General features: G+C 38.5%; 1 long non-coding RNA gene across 1 annotated transcript in view; it reads left to right on the top strand.

Moving 5' to 3' along the window:
- Nucleotides 1–24,837, top strand: part of LOC122673508 — a 105,907-nt gene extending 81,070 nt beyond the window's left edge. Inside the window, exon 3 of the long non-coding RNA XR_006334701.1 lies at nucleotides 24,714–24,837. This is a non-coding gene — a long non-coding RNA (uncharacterized LOC122673508). The remainder of the gene's footprint in view (nucleotides 1–24,713) is intronic.
- Nucleotides 24,838–26,203: the final 1,366 nt, after the last annotated feature.

Genomic DNA, 26,203 nt, shown 5'->3' with positions numbered 1-26,203 from the left:
AGTTGTGTAACCTTGAGCCATGCACCTGCTCTCCGGGGGCTTCAGCTTCTGTGTGTGTGTGTGTGTGTGTGTATGTGAGCGTGTGTATGCTCCATCGTGTCTGGTTCTTTGCAATCCCATGGACTGTAGCCTACCAGATTCCTTTGTCCATGGGATTTCCCAGGCAGGGAAACCCTTCTTAATCTATTAAAGGGTGTAATATCTATCCTTAAGGTGGTTAGCTACAATGTGTATAAACACATCTTTTTCTGAATCATCACATGCTAGGTTAGGCTCAGCTGGTGTGGTTGTTTCATTACTACTTGAGGATATTGAAAATAACAAAGCCCCCTGTGTCCTCTCTGGAGAAGGCAATGGCACCCCACTCCAGTATTCTTGCCTGGAGAATCCCATGGACGGAGGTGCCTGGCAGGCTGCAGTCCATGGGGTCGAGAAGAGTCGGACACGACTGAGTGGCTTCACTTTCACTTTTCACTTTCATGCATTGGAGACGGAAATGGCAACCCACTCCAGTGTTCCTGCCTGGAGAATCCCAGGGCCGGGGGAGCCTGGTGGGCTGCCGTCTGTGGGTTGTAGAGAGTCGGACACGACTGAAGTGACTTAGCAGCAGCAGCATGTCCTCTCTAAGCTGAAGTTCTATCATATCTTGTAGCATTTGCTTGGCTTGTTGATTAGGCAGTAAACTTAAATTCACATATTAAACAAATATTCTTTAAAAATAGAATTTAGTTATTAATTTACTGTATATAAAAACATAAAATTTTGACTATTAGATGCTTTGATGAAAACATTCTATAGCTCTGCTTAAAATTTTTATAAAGTTCACTGTTAAAATATTTTAAAAGTGGTTATTTTTGGATAAATCTTTTTAGAGATAAGTTGAGATATTAAATCCTGCATTATAAATAGGCTGTTTATATGCCAGTATACTTTCTCTTAAGCTTTTATTCAGAAGAGTGATTTTAAATTAGTGAATTAATAAAGTGAAAAATTTTGATTTGGTAGAAGGAGATTAAGACATTTCCTACATTTCTGTGGCATCACTTTGTAGCAGGAAAGAATTCCTTTCCCCCATTTCTCCTCAAGAGGATGTTGAAGAAGCAAGTGGTAAAAAAAAAAAAAAAAGAGAGAGAGGGGAGAAATTAGAAAGGCCACCTAGATCTTTCCCCTGTTTGGTGGGTGGCAGATAGAGGTATAAGTGGGCAGTGGGAAACTGTTCTGGACAGGTCCCAGTCCCAGGTTCTATGGTGAAGGAGTTGGTATACTGGCTGTCTCTGGCCAATCACCTAGTCCGCCCATTTGTGGTCTGACGCAGGGTCCTTCCTGGTGGCACACTCATCTCTCGGCCAAGATGGATTTCAGTGAGTGTTTCTGGGAAACGTGCTCCCTCCTTTCGGCTCCTCCTGAGTCCTCCCAGTTAATTTTCAGTGGCAGCACCGCATTCCTTACGGGGGCCTCCTGTTGTGAGACAACTCATGTAAACGGTTATTGGTTATTATGGTTTATTATTGTGCCTGGCCAAGAACGGTGGTTTTAGTTGTCAGTTCCCAAACATCACGTCCTTCAAAAAGTTGTGAGAATGAAATGGAGTGTGGGGAGAAGCAAATATTTCAGTGCCTGGAATACAGTAGAAGGTTAAAGCGTATTACTCAATTTTTTTTGGCTTTTCTTTTTAAGTGGCAAATGTGTTTTGAGTTTAAAAAATCTGTTTTAAAAGTTTAAGTTATTACTTACTGTTGATCAACTTGCCTGTTGATAACAGGTAAGAACCCACCTGTTAAGGCTGTGGGAGCAGGCTTATTTTTTGACTTTTTGGAAAGGGGAGCATATATTTGTAAATTTTTCTAGGGACTTAGAAAACACCTCTTATAGAAACATGTCCTTTGGACTCATGAACCACATATGCTTACCAGGTAAGTGGCAATTTATTCTAGCTGCAAGCAAATCAGTTGTGAAGAGGTAAGGTTTTCTGTGTGTGTGTGTGTGTGTTAATCGCTCTGTTGTGTCTGACTCTTTGCGACGCTATGGACTGTAGCCTGCTAGGCTCCACTGTCCATGAAATTTTCCAGGCAAGAACACTGGGGTGGGTTGCCCTTTCCTATCCAGGGGATCTTCCCGACCCAGGGATCGAACCCTCATCTCTTGCATCTCCTGCATTGGCAGGCAGGTTCTTTACCACTGCACCACCTGGGAAGCCCCTAAATATTCCTCATGGTGTATAACTTTTCAACTTGCAGATTTAATTTAGTAAAGGAAAGTAACAGCATATGATCGGTGGTAACAGGAAGAAAAAATTGAAGCAGTAGCTGGACTTTAACTAGACCAGGAAAACAAAGCCTGTCACCACCAGCCTCCTCTCCTGTTATATCACCTGACTCCATGCACAATTTTACAGTTGTTATATCATTTAGTCTTTTGGAATCAGTGATCACACTCTTCCATGAAATGCCAGTTCCCCAGAGAAACACTGCAGCTGTTTTAAGAAAGCAAATAGCATAGCATTTTACTGTCTGGAAATAAAATAAACACAAAAGATTCCTGCTCACTGGAATGAATGAAGTACCACGTGGCTGACAACTTTGAATTCATTGTTTAATATTAATGGTAAGATTAGGTATGTAAAGCAAGCCCTTCTATTATTCCTACATGAATGCATTATAGTAAGACATAGTGAATCTCAAAAGGAGAGGAATCTGGTTCATTTTCCATAAGCACCCAGAAATTCAGATGCTTATTCAAAGCTTATCTGAACTACCTAAACACAGTTAAGTCTGCAGATCTTAGCAGAGCAGATTGCATGTAAGATTGTCAGCAGTTATGCTGCCAACTCAGACACAAATATTGAGAAAAGAGACTTTTGCTGACATGCTTTGTTATTTCTAGATCTGTTACTATAAAACTAATAATGAGAAAAATAAAATTCCTTATCCAAGTCAGGATTTGAGAGTCAGTTCATTTCTAATCCTCCAAGATGACAATTCTTAGTTCATATTCCAATAAATTGTTGCTCTTAGATATGTGTTTGAGAAGTATTCACTGCTCTGTTTTATAAAGCTAACTGTTCATACAAGCACGAAGGATCAGAGCCCTAACAGGTTCACAAATATATGTATCTATATTTGAGAAGGTAAGTAAGCAAGGTAATTTCGATGACTGATTATGTTCATACTGGCTTGCCCTTGTCACCTACCTCCCAAGTTTAGTTCCTCTGCAATGGAACTGACACATCATGACAGATGGGAACAGCAGGAAAGCCTAATGACCTAGAATCATTTTGTAAGGCTCAGAAAAGAGCCACAGACTCCCAAATAAAACTACAAATTTTTTAACCATGGGCATAAATATTACTTTCGAAATCCTCTCTCAAATCTGTTTTTAAATAATCATATCTGATCACCCAAGGAGCTTTATTTTGTTTACTTCAAAGGTGAAGGATTTCTGGAATGGACATGGGACAGTGAAAAGAGGAACAGATGAGCTGATTTATTTCACAGTCTTAAATGACCATTAAGCATTATAGGGATAGTACAGAGGGCCTCCAAACTTTTCAGAAACCAGTTGTTTGATATCTTAAAAAAAAAAACAAACCCTACCCCCCAAAAAAAACTCCATTTGATTCTAAATAGAGAAAGAAATTACAAAAGTGGGATGAACATTCAACAAACTATCTGCCATTTATTAATTTTTAATTTTATTATTTATGAAATTTCTTACATATGAAAACAATTTATGGGTGACACTTTTTCCCCTTTTGAAGAATCCTAAAATGTGCATGGTAACTGCTGAGAAATCATAGCCAGCTGTGACTTGTTAGTTTTTTGTGGCCAAATAGTATCAAAAGGCATATTATAAGAATTTTAAAAAATATTTATAGAAAAATTATGTTTAATGTGATTGAGGCATCATCTTAATACTTTTGATGTAATATAGTGTGAGTTCTCCAAAAATAAGAAGACTGCAAGTCTAGGAATGTTTTGATTTGGCAAGAAATGGAGGAATTCTGATTTGAGAAAGAGGCATTCTAGATGCATGTAAAGTGCTGAAAATGTTTGTCTGAATGTTTATGCTCAACAGCTACAAGGTCTGAATTGCTGTAGTTACAAACAAAAAACTGTGAGTGTGGATCAGAGAAGGAGAATAGAACTCTTTGAGTGTATATCCAATTAGTCTTGGGTTAAAGTTTGTGGCTAATGCATATTTGTTATTTCTTTTCTTTTTTCTTTTTGTATAATGTTTCCATTCCTTTCTTCAGATTTGTATATACTGGTATAAATAACTCTCCCTTGTTTATGTTATTCAATAACAATTTTTCTTAAAAGAGAACATATAGAAAGGTACACACCATTTATTTTGAAGTGTCTTTAGTACACTGAGTATTCACTGTCAGAAAGAGGCATGGATTGGATTAAATCATTAGTGAATTATATCATGAAGTCTATAGGTTAAATATGTAGTAGATGACAATGACTTATGGTGATATGTTAAAGCTGTGTTAAATTTGCCTGGTTGTTAGGATAATTTTAGATTTTTGATAAAGTATTTTCAGATCCCACCCCTGATCTACTTAATCTGACATTTTAGGGGAGAGGTATATGGACTGAATGCTGTCGGGTGATCCTTCTGATCAGGCTTGTTTGATAAACATGACATTAATCCAAGAGTCTCAGAGAACTTTGTTATTTGGTCTGAAACTGGAAATGCTTATTACGATAAAATCTGTTCTGAGCCACTCTTGAATTTAATCAGCTTTGTTCATTATAGTACGTTGGTTATGTGGTTGAGGGCCAGTTAGTTCCTGCCCTTTGGTTGTGGATTATACCCCAGGCCCTGATTTATCATCTTACATTCATGTGGAAAAGATAAAAAAGTGGGAAAGAAAGACCTGATCAACAAAGTTGCAGAGAGAAACTTCACTAAAGTGTAGAAATTCAAAACAATTTCAAATCTTGTGCCATCTTATCAGAGGGTCATTGTTATTCTCATACATGATGACAATACATTAAGAATAGAACTTCAATTCCCAGGAGTAGAGAGTAGAATCTATATTATAAAAGGATATTGGCAATACTTCTGAATTCAAAATGAAAAATGAGTTTGATAACTAATTGCTTAAAAGGGAAAGAAGAAATTTTGAAACATGTAAAAATCTTTCTCATACTGTGATTTTTTATCATGTTGTTATTGTTTAGTCATTAAGTAATGTCCAACTCTTTGCGACTCCACGGATTGTAGCCCACCAGACTCTTCTGTTCACGGGATTCCCAGGCAAGAATATTGGAGTGGGTTGCTCCAGGGAATCTTCCTGACCCAAGGATAAAAAGTGCACCTATTGCATTGGGAGGTGGATTCTTTACCACTGAGCCACTTGGGGAGCCCAATTCGAACAATATAAAATTATGTAATGAAGTCAAGACCTATAATAAAAGAAATATATGTTGAAAAGGAGGAAGAGGAGGCAAAACATTAAATAAAGGAATGAAAAATTGGCTTAATTTTCCTTTCTTTGTGGGGAGGGTGCTGCTCTGCACAGCTTGTGGGATCTCAGCCCCACATCCAAGGATTTAACCTGAGCCACGGCAATGAAAGCACCAAGTCCTAACCAGTGGACTGCCAGGGAATTCTTAATTTTTCTTTTAATCAATATTCTTATGTACAAGATAACCTCATGTTAAATAAAGTTACAGTTCCATTTTCTGGACTTTTATAGACTTTTTATGCAGACTTTTATTCTTGCATTTGTTACCTTTAGTATAGTTGTTCATGTATCTTCCTTATCAAATTTCTTGAGGTCCTTAAGAGAAGGACCATGTTTTATAAAAGTCCTTTAATCCCAAAATACTAACATTAGCTCATCTAAAGCAATAGAACAATAATCCATTCAAGAACTGACAGATTGGATGAAAGAAAACATGGTTCTTTTCCACAAGGCTACACAATACAGACCATAGAAGAATAATTACTTTGCATTACTGAAATTAGCTCTATTATTTATGCTCTGGGAAGTTAATAGTTCAAGAAGTGTTTTCTCCCAGACTAAATTTATCTAAAAAGGCGTAGTGGCTGTTCTAAAAATATTTAAATGCACCAACCATAGGGTTTTTAATCTTGGAAGAAACTATGTGTTATCAAAAATAAATATGGAATCTGGGAGTTCAACAGACCCTGAAGACAGTGTAGCATCATGATTAATATTTGTACAAAGAGGTCTTCCAGCTCTGCTTGGAGGCCTCCACACTCAGTTCCTTGGTGCCGAATCTGTTGGCCTCTCAACATCACAAAGAATTTCCTGATTGTGAGCAGACATATCTCCTTAACAATTTTTTTTTAACTTAGTGTTGGGTGGAGTATAACCACTTAACAATGCTGTGATAGTTTCAGGTGACCAGCAAAGGGACTCAGCCAGACATATGCAGGTATCCGTTCTCCCTCAAACTCCTCTCCCATCCAGGCTGCTGCATAGCATTGAGCAGAGTTCCATGTGCTATACAGTAGGTCCTTGCTATGCATTTTAAAGAAATATATCCTTTTCTAACAGTTATTGTTCTACTCTATGCTGATCTACAAACCGCTCCTCCTCCAAACCAAAAGTAATCCTTCTACACTGATGACCTTACAAACATTTCAGGAAAGCATCCATTTGCCTGCAAGTTTCCTCTTTTCCACACTTTTTGTATATTAGGGAAAAAACCTGTTCAAAATCAGATTTGTCTGCACGTGTAGTGCTCAGTGTTACTTGCTATTTGTTGTCACTAATGTATTGGTCAGAACAGACTAAGAAAGCCAGCAAAGAGCCAGGAATAGTTCAGAAGAGGCTGCCTATAGTGAAACTAAACAGGTGAAGCTTTCAGTCTGGAAAAAAAAAGAGGATAAGAGTAAATATTATTCTTATGGGTAGGAATATGCAATTAATAATTCAAAAGTAGGGGATGTTTTGGAAGGGGGAAATTTCAAGATAAGTAACTAAAAATAGTACTCATACTATTTATACAATACTCTTAGGTAATGCTATTATAGGTTGAGTTCACTCACTTAGTGGTGCCCGACTCTTTGCAACCCCATGGACTGCAGCACACCAGGCTTCCCTGTCCATCACCAACTCCTGGAGCTTACTCAAACTCATGTCCATAGAGTTGGTGTTGCCATCCAACCATCTCATCCTCTGTCATCCTCTTTTCCTCCTGCCTTTAATCTTTCCTAGCATCAGGGTCTTTTCCAATGAGTCAGTTCTTCGCATCAGGTGGCCAAAGTATTGAAGTTTCAGCTTCAGCATTAGTCTTTCCAATGAGTATTCAGGACTGATTTCCTTTAGTCCTGAAGGATTAACCTTTCCTTTATGGTTAAGGTAAGTTCTTTTTTTCCATAAAGTTTTCCTTTATGGTTTTTTTGAGACCCAAAAATGGCAGAGTAGAAAGACGTGCGCTCATCTTCTCTTGCAAAAACTCCAAAATTACAACTTGCTGTTGAACAAACATTGACAAGAGAATGTTGGAACCCACCAAAACAAGATACTGCATGCCCAAGGGCAAAGGAGAAGCCCCAGCAAGATGGTAGGAGGGACAAAATCGTATTTAGAATCAAACCCCATACCCACCAGAGATGCCTGGAGGGCTCAAACAAACCTTGTGCACACCAGGACCCAGAGACCCCACAAAGACTGGGCCAGAACTGTGTTCGAGCGTCTCCTGCAGAGGTACGAGTTAGCAGTGGGCTGCCACAGGAGTCGGGGCTCTGGGTGCTCTGAGTATGGTGTACGCCCTCTTGGAGTAGGATGCCGTTAACCCCACCATAGAGCCACCAGAGCTTACACAGGATTGGGAAACAGACTCTTGGAGGGCACAAACAAAAGCCTGTGCACACCAGGACCCAGACCCAGACTTGCCCGGGAGTGTCCAGGAGTCTCCGGCGGAGGCGTGGGAGGCCGTGGCCCGCTGCGGGGTTGGGGGCACTGAGTGCAGCAGTGGAGGGAGGGAGCACAGCCCCGCCTATCAATAGGAAATTGGATTAAAGATTTACTGAGCACAGCCCTGCCCATCAGAACCGACCCAGCTTCTCCCTCAGTCAGTCTCTCCCATCAGGAAGCTTCCATAAGCCTCTTATCCTTCTCCATCAGAGGACAGGCAGACTGAAGACCACAATCACAGAAAACTAACCAATCTGATCACATGGTCCACAGTCTTGTCTAACTCAATGAAACTATGAAGCATGCCCTGTAGGGCCACCCAAGACCGGCAGGTCACTGTGGAGAGTTCTGACAAAATGTGGTCCACTGGAGAAAGGAATGGCAAACCACTTCAGTATTCTTACCTTGAGAACCCCATGAACAGTATGAAAAGGCAAAGAGAAAAGACATTGAAAGATGAACTCCCCAGGTCGCTAGGTGCCCAATAGGCTATTGGAGATCAGTGAAGAAATAACTCCAGAAAGAATGAGGAGATGGAGCCAAAGCAAAAAACAACACCCAGCTGTGGATGTGACTGGTGATGGAAGTAAAGTCTGATGCTGTAAAGAGCAAAACTGCATGGGAACCTGGAATGTTACGTCCATGAGCCAAGGCAAGTTGGCAATGGTTAAACAGTAGATGGCAAGAGTCAACATCAACATTTTAGGAATCAGCAAACTAAAATGGACTGGAATGGGTGAATTTAACTCAGATGACCATTATATCTACAACTGTGGGCAAGAATCCCTTAGAAAAAATGGAGTAGCCATCATAGTAAACAAAAGAGTCCAAAATGCAGTATATGGATGCAATCTCAAAAATGACAGAATGATTTCTGTTCGTTTCCAAGGCAAACCATTCAATATCAGAGTAATTCAAGTCTATGCCCCAACCAGTAATGCTGAAGAAGCTGAAGTTGAACAGTTTTATGAAGACCTACAAGACCTTCTAGAACTAATAACCCCCAAAAATGTCCTTTTCATTATAGGGGACTGGAATGTAAAAGTAGGAAGTCAAGAGATACCCGGAGCAACAGGCAAATTTGGGCCTGGAGTACAAAACGTAGCAGGTCAAAAGCTAACAGAGTTCTGCCAAGAGAACACACTGGTCATAGCAAACACCCTCTTCCAACAACACAAGAGAAGACACTACAAATGGACACCACCAGATGGTCAACACTGAAATCAGATTGATTATATTCTTTGCAGCCAAAGATGGAGAAGCTCTATACAGTCAGCAAAAACAACACTGGGAGCTGACTGTGCTTCAGATCATGAATTCCTTATTGCCAAATTCAGACTTAAATTGAAGAAAGTAGGGAAAATCACTAGACCATTCAGGTATGACCTAAATCAAATCCCATATGATTATACAGTGGAAGTGACAAACAGATTCAAGGGATTAGATCTGATAGACAGAGTGCCTGATGAACTATGGACAGAGGTTCCTGATATTGTACAGGAAGCAGTGATCAAGACCATCCTGAAGAAAAAGAAATGCCAAAAGGCAAAATGGTTGTCTGAGGAGGCCTTACAAATAGCTGTGAATAGCAGAGAAGTGAAAGACAAAGAAAGGAGAAAGGAAAGATATACCCAATTGAATCCAGAGTTCCAAAGAAGAGCAAGGAGAGATAAGAAAGCCTTCCCCAGCAATCAATGCCAAGAAATAGAGGAAAACAACAGAATTGGAAAGACTAGAGATCTCTTCAAGAAAATTAGAGGTACCAAGGGAATATTTCATGCAAAGATGGGCACAATAAAGGACAGAAATAGTATGGACCTAAGAGAAGCAGAAGATATTAAAAAGAGGTGGCAAGAATACACAGAAGAACTGTACAAAAAAGATCTTCACAACTCTGATAATCATGATGGTGTGATCACTGATGTAGAGCCAGACATCCTGGAATGCAAAGTCAAGTGGGCCTTAGGAAGCATCACTACGAACAAAGCTAGTGGAGGTGATGGAATTCCAGTTGAGCTATTTCAAATCCTAAAAGATGATGCTGTGAAAGTGCTGCACTCAATATGCCAGTGAATCTGGAAAACTCAGCAGTGGCCACAGGACTGGAAAAGGTCAATTTTCATTCTAATCCCAAGGAAAGGCAATGGCAAAGAATGCTTAAACTACCTCACAGTTGCACTCGTCTCATAAGCTAGCAAATTAATGGTCAAAATTCTCCAAACAAGGCTTCAATTGTACATGAACTGTGAACTTCCAGATGTTCAAGCTGGATTTAGAAAAGGCAGAGGAACCAGAGATCAAAGTGCCAACATCCATTGGATCATAGGAAAAGCAAGAGAGTTCCAGAAAAACATCTATTTCTGCTTTATTGACTATGCCAAAGCCTTTGACTGTGTGGATCAAAACAAATTGTGGAAGATTCTTAAAGAGATGAGAATACCAAACCACCTGATCTGCCTCCTGAGAAATCTGTATGCAGTCAGGAAGCAACAGTTAGAACTGGACATGGCACAACAGATTGGTTCCAAATTGGGAAAGGTGTACCTCAAGGCTTGTATACTGTCACCCTGCTTATTTAACTTATATGCAGAGTACATCATGAGAAATGCGGGCTGGATGAAGCACAAGCTGGAATCAAGATTGCCTGGAGAAATATGAATAACCTCAAATATGCAGATGACAACCCCACCATGGCAGAAACCGAAGAAGAACTAAAGAGCCTCGTGATGAAAGTGGATGAGGAGAGTGAAAAAGTTGGCTTAAAACTCAACATTCAGAAAACAGATCATGGCATCTGGTCCCAATACTTCATGGCGAATAGATGGGGAACCAGTGGAAAGTGAGAGACTTTTTTTTGGGGAGCTCCAAAAATCACTGCAGATGGTGACTGCAGCCATGAAACTAAAAGATGCTTGCTCCTTGGAAGAAAAGTTATGACCAACCGAGACAGCATATTAAAAAGCAGAGACATTACTTTGCCAACAAAAGTCCATTTTGTCAAAGCTGTGGTTTTTTAGAAAACCATAAAGGAAAGCTACCAACGGTATTTTTCACAGAACTAGAACAAATAATTTCACAATTTGTATGGAAATACAAAAAACCTCGAATAGCCAAAGTAATCTTGAGAAAGAAGAATGGAACTGGAGGAATCAACCTGCCTGACTTCAGACTATACTACAAAGCCACAGTCATCAAGACAGTATGGTACTGGCACAAAGACAGAAATATAGATCAATGGAACAGAATAGAAAGCCCAGAGATAAATCCATGAACTTATGGACACCTTATCTTTGACAAAGGAGGCAAGGATATACAATGGAAAAAAGACAACCTCTTTAACAAGTGGTGCTGGGAAAGCTGGTCAACCACTTGTAAAAGAATGAAACTAGAACACTTTCTAACACCATACACAAAAATAAACTCAAAATGGATTAAAGATCTAAATGTAAGACCAGAAACTATAAAACTCCTAGAGGAGAACATAGGCAAAACACTCTCCGACATAAATCACAGCAAGATCCTCTATGACCCACCTCCCAGAATATTGGAAATAAAAGCAAAACTAAACAAATGGGACCTAATGAAACTTAAAAGCTTTTGCACTACAAAGGAAACTATAAGCAAGGTGAAAAGACAGTCCTCAGATTGGGAGAAAATAATAGCAAATGAAGAAACAGACAAAGGATTAATCTCAAAAATATACAAGCAACTCTTGAAGCTCAATTCCAGAAAAATAAATGACCCAATCAAAAAATGGGCCAAAGAACTAAACAGACATTTCTCCAAAGAAGACATACAGATGGCTAACAAACACATGAAAAGATGCTCAACATCACTCATTATCAGAGAAATGCAAATCAAAACCACAATGAGGTACCATTACACGCCAGTCAGGATGGCTGCTATCCAAAAGTCTACAAGCAATAAATGCTGGAGAGGGTGTGGAGAAAAGGGAACCCTCTTACACTGTTGGTGGGAATGCAAACTAGTACAGCCACTATGGAGAACAGTGTGGAGATTTCTTAAAAAACTGGAAATAGAACTGCCATATGACCCAGCAATACCACTCCTGGGCATACACACTGAGGAAACCAGATCTGAAAGAGACACGTGCACCCCAATGTTCATCGCAGCACTGTTTATAGTAGCCAGGACATGGAAGCAACCTAGATGCCCATCAGCAGATGAATGGATAAAGAAGCTGTGGTACATATACACCATGGAATATTACTCAGCCATTAAAAAGAATTCATTTGAACCAGTTCTAATGAGATGGATGAAACTGGAGCCCATTATACAGAGTGAAGTAAGCCAGAAAGATAAAGAACATTACAGCATACTAACACATATATATGGAATTTAGAAAGATGGTAACGACAACCCTATATGCAAAACAGAAAAAGAGACACAGAAGTACAGAACAGACTTTTGAACTCTGTGGGAGAATGTGAGGGTGGGATATTTCAAAAGAACAGCATGTATACTATTTATGGTGAAACAGATCACCAGCCCAGGTGGGATGCATGAGACAAGTGCTCGGGCCTGGTGCACTGGGAAGACCCAGAGGAATCGGGTGGAGAGGGAGGTGGGAGGGGGGATCGGGATGGGGAATACGTGTAAATCTATTGCTGATTCATGTCAATGTATGACAAAACCCACTGAAAAAATAAATAAATAAATAAATTATAAAAAAAAAAAAAAAAGAAAACCATAAAGGAAAGGTTAGTCCTTTAGGATTAACCATAAAGGAAAGGAAAACTATAAAGGAAAAATGGTATTATAAGTAATTGTATTTATACAATGGTTGCAAAAATTGGGGTAAGAATCTTCTAAGAAGAAGAATTATAAAGAGGCCCAAAAATAGCTTAGACACACTTGGTGGTGGCAATACATATGTTAATGGTCAAGTGCATAGTTTATAGATTTGTAAAGAACTGGGCTAAAATTTCAGCCTCATCATTTATTAGCTGTATGCTGCTGCTGCTAAGTCACTTCAGTCGTGTCCAACTCTGTGCAACCCCATAGACATCAGCCCACCAGGCTCTGCCATCCTTGGGATTCTCCAGGCAAGAGTACTGGAGTGGGCTGCCATTGCCTTCTCCGTATTAGCTGTATAATACTGGATAAATTACTGAAGCAATGAGCATTTAGTTTCCTTATTTTCAAAATGGGAGAGATTATAATATCTATATTTTAGGATTATTGCAAAGATTAAATGAAAATTTATATGTGTATGTGAAGCTTATCAAGGTGATTGGCACATATAAGGGAATCACAGATGTTAGCTATGATGATCACTGTTGTCGCTAGTATTGTCTTCATGTGGCACACCAGGTAGGAAAAACAGAATTTTGGGAGGGATGTGGATTGATTTTAGGGAAATATAAAATGTCATTTTCTCCCCTGATACATAGCCACCAGGCCATGTTGGAGGATTCTGGGTCTAGTGACTAGATACTGGTTGTTCTTTTAACTACCCTATCTTCTAGGTTACCTGTCCTAAAATTTTAGAAATCTTCCTTTGTGAAATAGTCAACTATACTGAAAATAATCTGACATTAATAAATATAAAGTGTAGGAAATTTCGAGACTTGACTTCTTTTATCATTGTAGAAGTTTGAATGAAAAATTAAGGAGTAAAGTTAGAGTTTCATCAAGAAAAAGCAATTGACTGTTTTCCAAGAGCCCGCTTGCTCCTTGAAAGAAAAGTTATGACAAACCTAGACAGCATATTAAAAAGCAGAGACATTACTTTGCCAACAAAGATCCATATAGTCAAAGATATGGCTTTTCCAGTAGTCATGTATGGATGTGAAAATTGGACTGTAAAGAAGGCTGAGTGCCAATGAATTGATGCTTTTGAACTGTGGTGTTGAAGACTCTCAAGAGTCTCTTGGACTGCAAGGAGATCAAACCAGCCAATGCTGAAGGAAATCAATCCTGAATATTCATTGGAAGGATTGATGCTGAAGCTGAAGCTCTAATACTTTGGTCACCTGATGCAAAGAGCTGACCCATTTGAAAAGACCCTGATGCTGGGCAATATTGAAGGCAGGAGGAGAAGGGGACGACAGAGGACAAAATGGTTGGATGACATCACTGACTCAATGGACGTGAGTTTGAGCAAACTCTGGGAGATGGTGAAGGACATGGAAGTCTGGTGTGCTGCAGGTCACGGGGTTGAAAAGAGTCGGGCATGACTGAGTGACTGAACAAGACAACAAGCAAGAGCCTGCAAAAGTGATGAGGTCTTGGCCTGACCCTTTCCTGACCAACTTAGAAACTTCACTGGCCTAGAGCTCATCAAGTTCAGTGATCCTGATTCGTGCTACTGAAGCTCACAGAAGACTAATATACAAAAGCAAAATACCAATGTGTTATTTTACAGTAAATAAAGCACAAGTGAATTGTTTTACTGAATGACCTTCTTCACTCATGACCTTTCTGTTTGGTCATGTTATTGGAGAAGTAGAAAGCATGAGAGGAGGTTAGTTTTATAATCTTATAGTAGAGATATGTAACATCTGTTTCTATTTGTCTTTTTCCCCATTTAGATAAAATTCATAAACTGGTTACAGTCAAAGTTTTTTGGCCATTTCTTCTCCAATCCATTTTATGTTTATTATATACTCTCCCAGCATACAAGCTTGTTTCTAAGTTCTTGGAAAGGAGTGCTATTGTGGTGGTATTGGTAGTGAGCTTATTATTAACTCTTTTCTATTATCCATAGACATAAGAGGAAGTACTTCCCAGGTGGCACTCATGGTAAAGAACTTCTCTGCTGATGCAGAAGACATTAGGAGACTCAGGTTTGATCCCTGGATCAGGAAGATCCCCTGGAGAAGGGAATGGCAACCCACTCCAGTACGCTTGTATACTTGTGTGGAGAATCCCATGGACAGAGGAGCATGGTGGGCTACAGTCCATGGGGTCAGAAAGAGTTGGACATGACTGAAGCGACTTAGCACATTCCATAGACGATTCTGACAAATGTATATGAAAGTTCTTTAGTTATAATTCAACATTAAATTAGGTATGTAAGCTTTTATGAGAGCAAATGGGCAAATCACACAACAAAACAAGTAAAAAGAGAATCTAACAATGACATCTAATTGCAATTTTTCTTGGCAAATGCTGTTGACAAACATAAATTATTCCATATTGACCGTATCAGGGAATGGAGTACTTTTCACATATGTTGAATGTTTTAGTTGATATGATTTATATTAGCTTTGCCTCAAATCTCCAGAGTAAGACAGAGATTTTTTTTTTTTTAACTACACAAATACAGTTATTTAAACAGTCTCTGTTAACAACTGCCATGCATGCATTTTCATGCTAATGAAACTAAGGCTGTGGCATCTGGTGCTGCTCAAGTATTATGTTTGGGTCGAACTAGGATGTAGGTACCATGACAAAACTGTTAATAGATCTGGTCATTAAATGCGGGTCAAATTTCCTTTTCATGTTTGAGTTGAGCCTGGAAAATAAAGGAGAAGGCAACAATTTGCTGAATTACTAAGTGTGTACCATAGCAAATATGTATGGCATTTTAAGTTGTAATCTTGGGTGATCAGCTCCATGCCATCCTCCAACATATAAATTTCAGTTTTAGTGACTTGAATTCAAATAATTACTATGTTGTGAATGTAGGAAGTGCTCTGTACTTAATCACTTCTCATCATAAAAACACCTTAAGTAGGATTAAGGGACCAGATTAAGAATGGTCCTTTATTAGCAAGTTTTCACACTGCCAAATTACATCTAGAATGTATTCCACTTCCCCCAAGAAATTTCAGTTATCAAATAGTAGTTACGTTGGCAGCAGAAGTTGCTGTATTTTAAGTATTAATGCAGTAATTTACCTATTAGATGTACCGCATAGAACAAAATATTGCTTTGCAGATCCCAAATTTTGACTCAACTTTATCTTCTAGAAAAGCAGATGCCTTTAAGCGTCTGTAAAAGCAAACTTTTGAATTTTAGTAACCCTCTCCTCCCTTAAAAAATATATATATATAAAGTTTTAACAGATAAAATAATAAATAAGCATAAAAAGATACTCCATATATAAACATAAATAATAAAAGGAGAGCACCTGTCATTTGTGAATGTTGTTTATTATCTCTGTTTTATTGAGTCTCATAAGAAAACAGATGTAACTAGAGTTGCAAGATAACAACATTTTTATCAACTTCTAAGCTCTCAAAGTTCTTGTTGCTTATATGACTTTGGGTTTCATCCTTCAAATAATTGAGATGCTTGAATAGGATGGGTTGATTTTATTGAAATAACTTCCTCAATCAACAATGCTTTATTTGACTGCTGGTTACATTCCTTTATAGAAATATTCACTCAAAATTTCTCTTTTTAAAAACTTCTCAAATGATTCTCTGTGCGGTGTGTTAGTAAACTGCCGTTTACTAATAGAGAATTACTAAGCGACAGAAGCCAAGTAAGGTCAGAGATACAGAGGATAAATAAAAATGCTCCAAAGTGTGTCCAGTCAGAAGTCCAGAAGAAGAGAAGAGAGGAAATGGAGGAGCAAAATATGAAGAGAAAAGAGCTTCAGGTTTTTTTGTTTTTCAGAATTTACGAGTCCCCTGAAAATGCACCAAATATCAAGCACAAGTGAAAAATAAGTAATTTCACACTAAAACCACTTTGTAATGCAATGAAAGAATGAAAGAGAAAACTGCAAAAGCTGCCAAAATGAAATAGCCACGTACCTATCAAAGAACAAGTAAATCTTTTAAATTTATTTTTAATTGGAAGATAATTGCTTTGCAGTATTGTGTTGGTTTCTGCCATACATCAACATGCAAGTAAATCTTTAGAACTGATACTAATATTTCTAAGAAGTGGGAAGAAATTACCAAGTCAAGGTGTCTATATTCATTTAATCTATTATTCATAAAGGAGGGCAAAATAAAGATATTTTCGGACATTAAAAAAAAATAACTTCTCAAATGGATCAATGATGAGTGAGAAGTTAATTTGCTCTTGAAATGAGAGAATATTCCTCTGAAAAAGTGTGTGTGTATGTGCATGCACTCACTCATATGTGGCTCTTACAAATCTATAAAGTGACAAATTCATGTTTTAAGAGTAAAAGATGGATATAATACCAGAGCCATAACAATAGCTAATATTCATTTTTGTATTTTAGAAAATAATCTCACATATAGTATCTATTTCATCCTTAAAAATCTTGTAAAGTTGATTTTATCCTCATTTTACAGATAGTGAGACAACATTCAGAGAGGTTGAACCACTTATTCACTTTTTAAAAATGTTAAGACATATACACCAGTGAGTGTTTTAAGACTTTTTTTTTGTTTGCTCCCTTCAGATAACAATTCTACACTCCCTTCTATCTTAACTCTGTAAATTCAGTTTAGCCAACCAAATACTCACTTTATTTGCTTATTAACACATCACCCCATGAAGTTAACTTATATTTTTTGGAGTTTGAACATCTGTTTTCATTTGACTGTAACCTCCAAGAAGGCAGGGATATTTATCGGCTCTGTTCAATGCTATATTTCAGTCCGTAGGTCAGTGCTTGACATATAAGGGATTCTCAGTAAATATTTATTGACTGAAATAATGAATGGATGAGCACCAATTAGGTGCCTTGTACTCAGCTGGGAAATGGGGCCATGAGGATGAAAGAGATCTGCTCCTGCCCTCCAAGAACAGACAATCAACCTGCCATATATGACCTTGACTGAAGATGCTTTAGTCTATAGTCTGTAATCCTGTAATTTTGTCAGTTCTTGTAATCCTGCAATTCTTGCAGTTCTCTTCCTGTCCTCCACACCTCCTACCTCTGTGGCACGCCAAGTCACCGTTGCCATTGAGGTCTTTATTTGAATGGAAAAGTGTTTTCTTTTGTTTGTGTTCCATCATTCTTAGACACACGTCTCTTTAGAATTAATGCCTGTCCTGAATTACTAGAAGTAAGGTGGGGCTGAGAGGACCAGGAGGCTGATGTCTGCTCCTATAACAGTTACTCTTTGAAAAACAAGGATGCTCAGTCGTATCTGACTCTTTGTGACCCCATGCACTGTTGCCCACCAGGGTCCTCTGTCCATGAGATTTCCCAGGCAAGAACTCTGGAGTGGATTGCCATTTCCCTCTCCAGGGGATCTTCCCAATCCAGGGATACAACCCATGTCTCCTGTGGTTCCTGCACTGTAGGCAGATTCTTGACCACTGAGCCGCCAGGTATGTGATAATTGGGAAGGTCAGTTTAAGAATTTCTCTTTTCCACTAAATGAGATCATATGTATATATATTTTTCACATATGTTTTTCCTGGCTGAATCCACCAATTGATTATACTAGAATACTAGTATGGGCTTAAACTTTCTTAATTACAGGCTGCTAATAGCTACATGCTTTTAGGTGAGCTTCTTAGACTCAGTGAAACTCTATAAGTGCACATAATCTATATTACTGCTGAGAGGATTAGAGGAAGTGATGAGTGTGATCAGACACCTCCAGGTACCACTTCAAGTCCCCACCCCCAGCTCATCTTCTTCCCGTCCCAGCTGCGTGCAGGTGCGCCGGCTGGAAGGGAGTCAGTTTCACACAGGTGCACCCTGACAGTGTCTCCCCCGAGCCTGCACCCAGCGCATTCCGGGCTTGCCCCGAGCTTCTTCTCCTGATGCTGAGGAGGGCAGAGCCATGGGCCCCCTGCTCAGGGCCAGCAAACGCGCAACCCGGACACTTGGGGGAGGTAATGAGCCCTGTGGCAATCTTTGACAATGAAAAGTTGCAATTACAAAACTTTTGTAGGATGATGCAGTACAATTAAGCAATCAGTTCCTCTTAGAGACGACTTCCTCCTTGCCTTTGTCCCTCACAGCTGCTGTCCAGGATTGTATCCCTTAATTAATAAGATAGCAGCCCGTGAACTTTTGTGTCAGGCATTGCTTTCTCTCCTTAGGCAATCTAAGATCGAGTGTCGAGCTGGCTATATAATAGGTGCTGAATATTTGTTAGGATTATTATAAGCTAAGACTAATAAAACTAATATATGCTGATGTCAACAAAAATAGGTACAGGTAAAATTTTATTTAACAAGGTAATTCCCCTCCCCCCAACTCTATAATCATTACAGTGTTTACCAATTTTTTCCTATGTTTAACACTCTTTTTGTTAAAAAAATGTATACCTTTTCTCTAAATTGAAATGAAGTTCTTTTTTTTACTGTTAAACATTCACTTGATGGCTCATCACACATTCTCATCAACTGCTCTCTTATATAAGATTCTCCAGTTATTTTACAGTCATGTCAATGGAGTTTTCTAACAACAGTTTTTTAATGACAGGGATCATATAATTTCTTTTTTTGTATGTGTTGGACAAGCTGCTTAGGATACTGCCTACCACAGCTCATCAGAGTCATTCATTTTTATGAAGATGTAGTGAGGACCTTTTTGTTTTTCTAAATGAATAAATTGACTCATGTTTTGGTATTTCCATTATTAATAGGAGTCATAATTCACTGGGTTCCAATGCTAAACAAATATAAGCTATTCTAGGGAGGACAGTGATTGTGCTTCAAAGTCGTGTTAACCAAGTGCCAAGATGACTTTGTCAAGCGGAGTGTTAGGAGCTGTGTGTTGTCAGTAATTGTAAAGGAACAAAGCCCTGCTGGTGCAGGCATCAGAAAGGCTGCCAAAGCTGAAAAGTACCTGGCTAGGTTTTAAAGGACAGGAATACAATACTCTTACTAAGACACACTTTATAGAGGCCAATTCACAGCCAAGGAAAACAGCTTTTGGAGCTTTTGGGTGTCCATAAACAGCTAGATGAATGCAAGGAAGCCAAAACCCGGGATGAGTGGGGTATTTAAATGCTCAACTTGTTCAGCTGCCACGGTGTCCTCCCTGGACTCCGCTGCGCTGGCTGGCACAGACGGAACCGAGGAACGCCTATGCGTTAGTGATTGATGGAAAATCTACACACGGGGGGCAGAGAGAAGATGTTAATGGGTGCTCAGTCAGTTGTTATGTTGTAAATTATGAAAAAAGAAAATCTGGTTTGCTTTCTCAAGGTGATCATAAAACATGTCGCTAGAGAAAGGGGGAGGACAGTCCAGTGCTGACCCTGAGATAATGCCTTGTGGTCACTCAAGTCCTAGGCGACAATTGCCGTTGATAAGCCAGTTCAAGCATTTTCTTAGCCAAGACACTTCATAAACTTTGCCAAGAGAAAAGGGCATGTGGCAGTAAGTTGTAAAGTGATAAAAAGCAGACATGGGTGGAAAATATTTTATCAAGAAAGATAACATAAAGAAATTATATGAGTATGATAACAGGACAACAAAGAATATTTTATAGAAAAAATGTTGTAGTGTTGCCAACTATGAAGGCAAAATGAATGAAGAGCAAATGGGTTGTATTTCAAACACATACCATTACACTGAGCAACATTTACATTTTACTACCCGAGTCACATTTTTTGACTGATGCAATAAAATTTGCAAAATACAAAGGAAAACAGGATTTATATATTTTTTTTTAACTTTAAATTTTAAATGGATTTTCTGGTTAACTATGCCATAAAAAAAGTTTTTGAAATGTTCTCAATCATATTATAGTTCTGAAGAAGCACCAATCTGTTTACAACCAGCACAGAAATATGAAATTTCCTATGGTTATTAGACTATTAAGTAATCCTAAACGTTTCTTAATGGAGAGATTTTATGCTTTAATACTTCAATAATTATTGTATCTAAATGATTCATAGTGATTAGAACAGTTTAGGAGGTCTTCATGGATCATAAATTAGGAATATTCTTATGATTCATAGAATTTCTCCTGTATATGATGGGCTAGTTCTACTTTTATTTTACTTGATTCAACTTCTATTGGTAGAACTCCAAATTGATAGGAGATACATGAAATATGAAACAAAAATGATTTTCTGTCTTTTTTGTCTCATCTTTTGTTTGCTTCAGGCTGTTTAGATACAAAAACTCAGCTAAAAGTAACTTTGATTTGGTTTAGTAAATAGAGTTTTTTTTATAAACAGTCATTACCTTAGAGCTAGTAGAGCAATGCTACCACCTAAATATATATAAATCACCATATATAAATAAATCACAATATATAAATCACCTAAACTCAAAATATCATTACATTTCCCCGGCTATTTGAACACTTCCTTTGTTTTAGTGAGTATAGTTAACTGCTAAGCAGAGGGAAGTTTCTTCTCCCTTCTTCACTCCACTGAGTGTTGAGTTAGATTAAAAAATTAATAAAAATAAAAAATGAACTCTAAAGTGTCTTTCAAAATGTTTTTTGACTCCAAAACTTGTCATTGCTTTGGGAATGTTAATCCTGTTCCTAGCATCAACAAGCCACGAATTATTATATTAAATGGGGTATTTTAGGACAGTAGACCCTGAAAGTTGCTTGAGGCACTTATAATTTCAGACAATTCTCTAAGAGCTTTAAGAACAGAACCCAGGACATCAACTCAGCGTGTCTCTATGTGTGGATTTATTTTGGTGCACTGTTGTTCTAAAACAAAAGCCATGGTTAAAATTGATCTAAAATAATGTACATTCTAAAGAAGTTTTACTTTCAGTTGAACATCTTTTAAAATTATGTCTTTCAAATTAACTAAGTGAAATGATACGACTCTGAAATTCATATAGTATTAAGAGATTAATGAGTGTGGAGGGGGCAAAAGACCTAAGTTGATTTATAAAACTGACCGTGGTTCTTAGCAAGGGCTATTCCACTTTTATTAAACTTGGGGAGAATCTTGTATTTTCTTCTGACAAAGAGTAAAAAATCTATACCATGCAGGCAGTAACATTTCTTATAATGTGTAAAATGGAAGTTGAAGAATCCCTGGAAATTTCTGAAGTTCAATGCATAGTATGCTGAGGGCCAAAGGCAGGTTGCATTTTAGTATATGTAATAATCTCTTTCTCCAGACTCTCAGCCCTTGTATTGCCCTGTTTCTCTCAGCTCTGTTAGCTGTCTTGGTTCTCTGCAGGAGCCAGGAATCCATTCCTGCCCCAACCACCACTCCCCTTAGGAAGCTGGAGCTAGGGGACTCTTGCTTTGTGACCTCAGGCACCTTCCCAGCCTGGCTGGACCGTGGTTTCTTCATCTGAATGGCAAGTGAGCTCAACTGGAACTATTTCCCAGAGTGTTTCTAAGATCTGTCACTGTCTTATACAGGAAAATAAATACAAGAGGCAGCATCAGAACAGTGCTGCTTCTGTGAGAGATTAGTCTCTTTAAGAATGAAATCTTGATAATGTTACAGCTGTGTTTAGAGCAAAGAAATAAATGTCGAAAAGGTCTTTTGAAGTTTTTCTTTCTTTTTTTCTTTTTCTCAGCTTTAGAATCAAGAAATATGTGAAGGATGCTAGCAGTGAAATGGTATTTGAAGCTGGGATGAAAGACTGGCTCTGCTTCTCGTTAGTTAGTAGTGGGTTTGTTTTTTTTTTTGGTGGTCTTTCCTAGGTGGTACCTAGTTACTAGGGTTTTGTTTTTTCTTATGTTTTCTGGAATGACCACTTGTCCAGTTCTTACCCATCCTTGTTTGGAGCCCTCTTCCCGTATGAAGTTTCTTCAGGCCACACAAGTAACTGGGGCTATCTCCTCTCTAGAACCAAGCTTTCTACTTCATTGTCTTTCGCCGATCATCTGTCAGTTAAGCATCTTCTACTTTATAACTATTACTGCAGCTAAAATTTATTTTTATGTCAATGTTTTTATTCCTCAACCAAAACACAGACTCTTTGAAGGGGTATCATGTAGTTATGACCTCAGCTTCTGAAGTCAAGATTCCAGAATTCAAATCTTGTCTTGACTTTCTTCTTGCTGTAGGACCTCATGCAAGTAATCCCAGGTCTAAATTTCTCACCTCTAAAGTGGGGGTAATAGAATCCACCTCTGCTGTTCTGAGCACTCTGGTGATAACTCATGTAAAGTGCCTAGCAAAAGGGTCAGTGCCTGGGAAAGCCTCCGTTACGAGTGGTTTCTGAACGAGGGCACGGACCTTAGCGGTTCTTTGTGCCTCTGTGCTGCCTCCCACAGTGCCTGGCACCCTGCGGGGATTTTATTTGTAATTGTTATCGATTTATTTTATTGACATTTTCTCAGATGTTTGTTTTTGTATGTCACTTCACTTCTCAAGCCATTATAGTTTGGCTAACATCAGGGAGCAAGAAGATGGTATAAAAGAAGAGCTTGAATTACATTAGAAATAGGAATAAAAATAGACTGAGCCTCCACCAGGGGAGTCTGTGGAACACCTGCCCCTCAAATTCCTTCCAACTCAAAGAGGTGATGAGAGGTACATGGTTTCCTCTGAAAGGACATTCCGTTTCTCTACCCCAGGATCTCTGCCTTCTCTGGCTCCCCATGTAAGCGTGGTGTCCTAATTATTGCCTAATTATTCTCTAATTCTTGAGGATTATATTTTGAAATTATTCTTCTTGCCATGCACGATGTTGAACTGGCCGTTTTTGAGGCTGGTAAAGTTGACCAGGCCTTTCCCTGGCAGCAGGTAATTCTCATCAATGCATCCTTGTTCTCATCACTTTAGGGTGAATTTCCTCCCTCATTTGGGACACTGTCTTTGGGCTCTGGGTCAGTCATAATAGGCAAGGTATTGTTAAAGTAGCAAATAACCTCCAAATGTTAGAAGCTTATACTAAAAAACAGTATATCTCTGGCTCAAATTTTATGTCCATCATGGGTCATCGAAGATCTCTGAAGCATCATTTTCCCCTATGCAGGCACCTAGAACATTAGCCAGAACCATGAAACAGGAAAAAAGTATCTTGATGCTACCACACCAGATATTAAAGCTCCTACCCTGAAGTGACACTATATTGCTTCTGCTCATATTTCATTGGCCAAAGCAAGTCAAGAGGCCAACTTTGACTTTAAGGTGATGGGGAGGTACAATCCTCCTTGCTGTTCTTGTTGTCGCTCAGTCATGTCCAACTCTTTACAATCCCATGGACTGCAGCATGCCAGGCTTCCCTGTCCTTCACTATCTCCCAGAGCTTGCTCAAACTCATGCCCATTGAGTTGGTGATGCCATCCAACCATCTCATCCTCTGTCGACCCCTTCTCCTGCTTTCAATCTTTCCCAGCATCAGGGTCTTTTCCATTGAGTCAGCTCTTTGCATCAGATGGCCTTCCAACCTGACCTCTGCAAGTTCCCACAGTCATTGTGCAGAATACACTCCTTTTGGAACTTGTGCCACAAACATACTGCTGATTACAGGGATATGTACAACTATGCTCTATTTTCCTTTAAATTAACAATAATGACAATTTTAATAGGGAACACTTGTTTTGTGCCTTGAACTGTTCTAAGTGCTTTATATAAACTAGCATATTTAATCTTCACAGCAAGCCTATGAGGGCAATGCCATTGTCATCGCTATTTTGCAGATGGGGCACTTGAGTTTCAGAGAGGTTAAGTCAGTCGCACAAGGTTATTCAGCTAGAAAGTAATAGCACTGTTCTTTGAACCCTGTGAAGTCTGGGTGCTCTCAAACAAACGGCATAAATATAATATTTAGCCCAGTAGTTAGGATATACTAAGTTTCCCAGACATGATCGCTGCTGCTACTGATGCTCAAATTGGCAAGCTTAACCTTTTCTTCTTCCAAAGGATTGGGATGTATTTTTCATATACTAAATCTTCAGTCTTTGCAGAATTACTGTAAGGTAGGTATGAGCCAGGCAACGCCACTGCCATTTAATAGGAGATAGAAAAACTGATTGTCCACTTAGGCTTGTGTATTCTCTTTTCTGCAGTTGATGCACTGACATTGTGCTACATCCAGATGCAGTAGGGACTTTACCCAGAAAGGATATACTTCAATATGAGCAGGCTTATCTCAGCGTGCTACTTCTCCAGCTCCTCAGGAATACAAAGCTAATTTGGTAGGTGATATTATATTCTCATCTCATGCTTTATATGCAACCTCTATCCATGTTAATGGGAATTTTTTTTGTGCTTACTCTAGGGAAAATTGATTCCAATTATTGAGTATAATTTATTCCAACCCCTTGATGGAATAATTTATACTCTTGAGATACTCTTGAAATGTGTAGCCAATAGGGAACTCTATTTATACATAAGTTTTTACACATCTTTCAATTAAATAAGAAATCCAAGTGCAAAACCCATCACTCAAGGAAAGCATATGAGTTTGTAACACTCCCGAGAGGTTTCTTGGTCCATAAACCAATAAATGGATTACACTTACAGAGCAGAATTCTCCTTTCAGGTCCCATGTGAAGCGCCTATTGACTTACCTGGGAGGTGGCTCACGGGGGATGTGAGGTACTATAGGCTGCAAGGAGCGAAATGGTCATTTTTTCATATAATTGATTTTAGGGTTTCAAGTATTGATTGGTATAAAGAATATATTTATTAAGATACAATCTATTTCATGTATAATACACATCTACTTGGTGATAAATCCTACAGACATTAGGCTTTTTAGCAAGGAAATGTGAGTGTACTCTTCTAATATCAATATAAAGAGAGGTTTAGATGTTTCTGTATATATAAATATATTTATGAAATAATAGGATAAGATCACTAGGTGGATTTTAAATTTTTTCACCTCAGCATTTCTGGAATTTCATAAAAAAAAGAAAGTTTCTTTCTTGTATTAAGTGTTGCAGTTTCTATTTTAACGTAAATTGTATTGTTTAGAATAATAAATGGTAAAATGGTGTTAATATAGATCTCAATCAATTTACCATAATTTTTTCAAGATGGCTGCTCTGCAGTGAAGTGGCTTATAAACCCCTTAAAACTCTGTTTAGCAGAAAAATTCTGTTGTAATATTTATTTGAGGAGAAAATGAAAACATCATTTTAAAGAGCTGCTGTTTTGTAGAGAAATTTAGGAATTACGTGACTCTCTGATTCTCAGAATAAACAAGTATGATTTTTGAGAGTTCCAAACACAATTTGTGTTTGTGACCCAGGTATTTCTCATAAGTCTTGGAGACCCCACACCACAAGATGCCCAACTCATAGTTTGTGAGTTAAAACTACAGTTTCTAATTTAAGACTTTCCCAAGACAAGTAACATTTATGATATTAAAAGAATACTTTCAAATTTTGTAGGAACTGGTATTTTCTAGTATAGAAATATTTCCAGGGTCTTTGCGAAAGTGTTAGTTGTGTCTGACTCTTTGTGATCCCATGGACTGTAGCCCACCAGATTCCTCTGTCGATGGAATTCTCCAGGCAAGAATACTGGAGTGGATTGTCATGACCTCCTCTTG

The sequence above is a fragment of the Cervus elaphus genome, chromosome 17 (genome assembly GCF_910594005.1).
Source record: "Cervus elaphus chromosome 17, mCerEla1.1, whole genome shotgun sequence".
In the NCBI taxonomy this organism is placed as follows: domain Eukaryota; kingdom Metazoa; phylum Chordata; class Mammalia; order Artiodactyla; family Cervidae; genus Cervus; species Cervus elaphus.
This window is presented reverse-complemented; position numbering and strand designations above follow the sequence as displayed.